We start from the raw sequence: 6,333 nt of genomic DNA, 5'->3' as shown, positions 1-6,333 counted from the left end.
TGTTATTTAAATCCACACACAGATTATAGACCAGATTATGAAACGCAGGTCCAACCAAAACGAGGCTTGTGCTCATTTTTTTTTTTTTTTTTTTTAGCTACAAGCAAGTGTGAAGTAGAAAACCAACTGTTAAAATATGAAGAAACTGTTATTTATCATCAGTGTTTTCCTTCTGTTTTGATCGGGCACAATGTGTGTAAATGTGTGTGTGGAAGGCCAAACACTTCACTGCAGGATGAAAGGCCCAGTCAGACAATTTGCCTGCAGGTTATATATATATTTATATATTTATATTGGGCCTTGGAAATGATCAAGTTCATCAAATAGCCCAAGGTTTATAAATATCCACTTTTATCAGCAACTACAGACGTCAATCACAGTATTATAATCTACATTTTGCATATTTTGAACAGCTCAACATAAAGAAATATCCTTATACTTACAGGCAGCATGTATTTTATTTTATTTCTTAATAAATGTAAGGTGAATTAGAATCTGTATTTATGTGACAGACTCAGTCACATGGACTCTTTCTACTTCACAGCAGTTTATTTGACTCTAAATGTGCTGCATCAGATGACTGAGTCCATATGGCGCTGCTACATGAATAGATCAATGTTCATTTATATCATGATTATTATTATCATTTTTTCCCCCCAAAATCTAATCCGGTCAAATTAATTCAATTATCGATTATTCACAATAGTGATCTGTGTGACGCCAGGCCTCGTGGTAATAATTGATTTTATCGATTGGTTAGGGATGGGTGCAAAAAAAAAAAAAAAATGGGGAGTTGTGAAAAAAAAAGATAATGTCATTGCCATTATACACAGTTCATATTCTAAAGATATAATTTCAAATTAGGATTTTAATTCACTATTTCACTGTGAATGAGCAGATTTAGATTAAGAATAAAAAATATAGCCTAGTTGTTTTAATTTTATTTTGAAGGAAGCCAAGCTATTTTTTTTATTCTGACATCACTGTAATACAAATGCGTACAATAAATATGATAAAACAAATATAATTTGCAGATCTAGTCTGCTTTATACATTTTAAAGGCACGACAGCCCATTTTACAGGTAAATCATAAATGTGTTATTTTTATAGCAATGCAGAAAATTCATATTTTGATTTCTAGATGCTTCATTCTCTCTGTTTAATGGAAACCAATGAGGAGAATTTGAATAAACCTTTGAAAGACCAGAGGATTTACCAAGTAAATTAAATAGTCGAAAATCGGCCATAATAATAATAATAATAATAATAATAATAATAATAATGATGATGATAATGATGATGATGATTCCAATAAAAACCTGTAAGAGTCCAAAACAGAATAGCAGTGAAAACCTCAGCTGATCCTCATGCAGGTTGAACTACATTTTATTTTGTATTGTATTATATTGTATTGTATTATAATGCCCACTCTGTGTTGTACTGTACCTGCAGTCACGCTGTCTGTAATGTTCTGTTCAAATCGTCTATTTATGACTCACTATTCATTTGAACTGATACAGGTTTGGATTTTTCTCGCCACTGTTGGTTTCTTATGTAAAAAAAAATCAGTTTAGTCTCAAACTGTCCTTACTGCCGCTCCTCCAGCTGCCTGCATGTTGGTGATTTTAACAGATAAAATATCTCACACTGGAAACCAACGTGCTGCTGCCACAACCTGAACTTTAAAAAAAAAAGTTTTAGATGCGCAGCAAGCAACAGGACTTCAGGTTTGGTTTTACTGTGAGATTTAAAGGAGCAATTTGTTGCATGGTGAGGAAATAAAAAAGAAATGACAAGAATATGTTTGTCTGCTGTGTTTTATTGTATTTGCTCAGTGTTTCCTATTGTTTTGCATCACTGAAATTTTGACACACCTCAATTGTTTTGGAAGTATTGACGGAAATGTGACTAAAATGGCGGAAAGAGCCTGAAGTATTGATTAGGATTGACTAAATAATTGTCTTTAAAAGCGGAGGATTTGTCATTTTCAGCATATCTGTGAGTCTAGTTTGGGAATAGCGACACATTTCTGTTCCTTTTCAACGTAACAACGTGTGTTAATAACAACACATGATGTCCAGTGATGGAGGTCAAATAAAAAGGAGGGGAAACTACAGTAGATAAGATGATTATCATGAGGGAAACAACCACCAATAACAACAAAAATCAATTATATTTGCAGAAAAGCAATGAGGGTTTTTTTCCCCCTTAAAAGACTCAATCTTCATATAACTTGCACCAGTTTGACCCTACTGACTGTGATGTAGAGTGTTTATTCAAACCATGCGGATTTATTTCAGTCTGAAATATGGTAAATTGACTTTTCTTTGCAAAATCCCTCATAAAGTCTCACTGTGTGTTTTTGGATGTTGGGTTGAAGTCAAATTTGTCCCAACGTGTTGAAAATGAAAAAAAAACAACTTTCTATCATGTGTTGAAGAGTGTAACTTTTGTTTTCCTGTTAAACAAGTGATGAAAAAAATGACTGTCAACACATTTTTATGTCTAAGAATAAAGAACTTGGAGAATTAACCGTGTGTGTGTGTGTGTGTGTGTGTGTGTGTGGGGGGGGGGTCTACAGTACCATTCACTGTATTGTTTACTCATTAAGCACACACACACACACACATACACACACAGACAGATAGGGGAGTATAAGAAAATGCGCGCATGGTTTTAGTTTCAAATGTCATGTTTAACAGTCATTGCTCAGTGTGTGTGTGTGTGTGTGTGTGTGTGTGTGTGTGTGTGTGTGTAATCATGTGTATGCGTGTGTTTGCGCGCGTGCGTGTCTGCTGTGATTAAATAATGCATGGGATGATATCCAGAAGATGAAAACACGGCCCATTAGAGTCAGAATAAAAATCCCAACAGCAGCCTCTCCTATCAATCCATTTTAAAACACGAACTGACAAGACATGACGATTATTTTTGGAAATTAATTCTCCAAAAAAAAAAAAAAAAAAAAAGGCACCCAAAACATATTGATGTTTGGCTGAGCCTCAGAACTGGATTTCCTTCTTCAGGCGAAGTAATTGATCATAAAAACACAAGTTCATTAGAAACTCGGGCAGCTCGCTCAGTTAGGAAGCAGATTCTGCCGCTTTAATCCCGCAGATTAGATTATTCTCACACTGACGGACACTTCTTGCTGCTGAAATGTCATTTAAATGCATTTTTTTTTCCAGTTTGCGTCGCAGAGAGTTGGAGTCAATATTTCATTCAAGACTGTCACTGCGCGCGCTCCATCCATTATCATTGCCAATAATTTATCACATTTATTCGGTGATTAAACTGGCGATTTGGGGAGGGAATGCGGCTGAGTAAGAATACAGGATAAGGAATGGATGTTGTGTTTTTGTCGTGTTGTTGTGGCTGCTGTGGGCCTTCTGCCTGCTGCCTGCTGCCCGCTGCCTTCTGCCCGCCGCCCGCCCTCTGGATCCACCTCCAGGCCGGCATTCACAGCACGTACCGCCCGCTGAAAACACCAGACTACTCTTTTTTTTTTTTTTTTTTTTTTTTTTTTAATGAATTTGAATCTCGACAAGTCACTCCCCATCTTCCTTCGCAGGCTGGAAACTCATCTGTTCAAGAAGTCGCCTATAGCTCACACATCCCCCTCTTTACGCACTGCAACTGGGAGAAAAAAAAAGAAATACAAATAAAATTCCCTTGCTGCCTCTCCTTAGATTATTTCCTTTCTACTCTCTCTCTCTCTCTCTCTCTCTTGCATGCTCATTTTAGGCTCGCAGCAACATCATCTGACCCTTGACCTCCTTACTATTGTAATGCTTGTAATATTGGCGATGCAGGAAGTGAAGCTCATTCTACTGTTGCATTGATTGCAACTCCCTCCGGATGAGCGCATCGGCTAAATGACTAAAATGTAAATGTAAATGTCCTTATATCGGCTGCAATATTTCTGATGCAGGAGCTGCATCTGATTCTACTGTTGCTCTCACTGTACACAAAATAACAGCATCAGCTAAACGCTTAAAATGTAAATGCCCTTACTATTGGCTGTAATGGTGATCTAGGATTTGAAGCCTGTTCCACTGTTGCACTCTGGGTAAGAGCATCAGCTAAATGGCTGGAATGTAAATGTCCTTGCTGGCTGTAATGTTGCTGATGTAGGAATTGAGGCTCATTCTACACTGTAAGTGGCAGCAGCTGAGTGTCTGTATGTAAAGCCGGCGCTGCAGACCGGAGCAGCAGGCCGCCGAGCTGCTCTCCCTCCCGGGCTGCGGGGCTCGCTCGGGCCTCGCAGCTCGGGTGTCAGCCTGCCTTCTCGGGTTTTCCAGCCACAGAAGGTGAACTTTCACCCCGACCTCCAAAAGGACCTTTTATTTTCGCTCTGTAGCCGTTGACCATTTTACCTCCAGCTACTCGCCATCCATACGCGCATCCCTCCGTGCTGGCTGCGCGCGGGGCGGATCGATAGGGCAGCATCTGCTCCGGGAAGCCGGCGGTCCCACACCGCGCACCGCTCCGCTGTTTCCAAACGCCAGAACTGCTCATCTCTGAAAATTAAACTGACAGACAGATATGATTAGTATGCGCTCTGCCTCCCTGTTTCTGTTCCTCTGCTCCTGTCTGTCTGTCTCTCACGGAGGCCAGTACGCGCGCGCGCATACGCACATATATAGCCTACATATATGCACACAAGCGCGTGCACACACATAGAAATGCATAGTGCTACATGCACACATACAGAAACACAAAATAGACGCAAAATCACATATGTCCACATGCATACGCGCGCGCGTACACACGCACAAACAAATAATGGACACAAAATCACACATGTACACACACGCACGCACATACACAAAATGGACAAAAACACGTGCACACGCATGCTCACACTCACAAACATAGTAGGCCTACACACACACACACACACACACACACAATGACACACAATGCATACATGCAATAGCCTACATGCGCACACTTTCATACACACAATGGACACCCACCCACCCACACACACACACACACACACACACACACACACTGCAGTGTGTGTTGCTCGGTGCTGCAGTAGGTCGAGGGTCTTGTGGAAAAAGGTCGCATTGATCTTGTTTAGGGACTTTCCACACTGAAGTGTGCGCGAGCTGAAGTGAATGGAGGCGCTCAGCCGTGCTGTGAGTGCTGATGAAGAGGTTGGCTAAATGAATCAGTTGCAGGCGCGTCACTTGACAGCGTTTATTCCTGAAAGGTGGGATTTACATTTGTCTTAAATCACCAAGACGCCATCGAAAAAAAACAACACTCTTAATTCAGGCAGAAGAAAAGCCAGGTTTGGCCTGTTGAGAGAGCGCGAGCAGCAGAGGATAAATGAATAGATTTTTTTTCTGGAGTCAATAAGTCAGTGAGGCGATTCTCATAATTGCATATTCACCATTAATACAGTTTTTTATTATCCCAGCGCCCCCTAAACTGGTGTTGCGCTCATATTAGGCCTGCAGTAATAATAATAAGACTCAATAATAATAATACCAATAATAATACAAAATAATAAGTATTATTCTTATAATAATAGAAAAATAATAATAAACACGAAATGCAGTTGTATTTATATCCCACAATTTCAGTGTTATTTTACACCAGATGATAATAACAGCAACAGCATTACTTGTTACAAAAAAAAAAAAAAAAACAGTATCTGCAGCCTGTGTTGTGTGTTGCGCCGGAAATCCATTGATCAGATACAATAAACAGCTAAGCGCAGCAAAATGACCAGGATGTGCGCACATAATTCATAAGTTGTGCATGCAATCAGCTGAAGGAGGCTTAACCTGTGGGGTTGTGAGAAAGGGAGCATCTCCACCCCCCCACCCCCACCCCCCTACGCCCCCCCGGTCAACCCCCCCCCCCATCACCCCCCCCCCCCCGGAGAGAAAGGGTTAATTGGAGTAGGAATTTCATTGCACATCTGTCAGATTTTTAAGGCCGTGACGCACTGAAAGCAGAGAGTCAATGTGAGCAGGGGGGAGGAGGAGGAGGAGAAGGAGAAAGAGTTGGTGGTGAGATCGATGAAGTGGCAGGCAGAGGGAAGAGGAGGAGGAGGAGGAGGAAAATCTCACGAGATAATGAAAGAAAAAGAGGAGAGCTGCTAGGGTAGAGCGAAACGAGGCTAGACCCGGAGATTTTTGGACTGGAAAACAAAGACTAAAAAAAGCGGGGACGCAGGGAGGACGGAGAGAGGAAGAGGTCTGTCTGGAACCGCAGATTGTTTTTGCGCTCTGGTTTTTGGTGAATGTTGCACCCCGGGGCGCAGCGGACCAATTGTGTGAATCTGCAGGCTGCTTGGCGACACAATCGGAGAGA

Source organism: Centroberyx gerrardi, chromosome 12 (assembly GCF_048128805.1).
Source record: "Centroberyx gerrardi isolate f3 chromosome 12, fCenGer3.hap1.cur.20231027, whole genome shotgun sequence".
NCBI lineage: Eukaryota > Metazoa > Chordata > Actinopteri > Beryciformes > Berycidae > Centroberyx > Centroberyx gerrardi.
Note: the sequence above shows the minus strand (reverse complement) of the source record.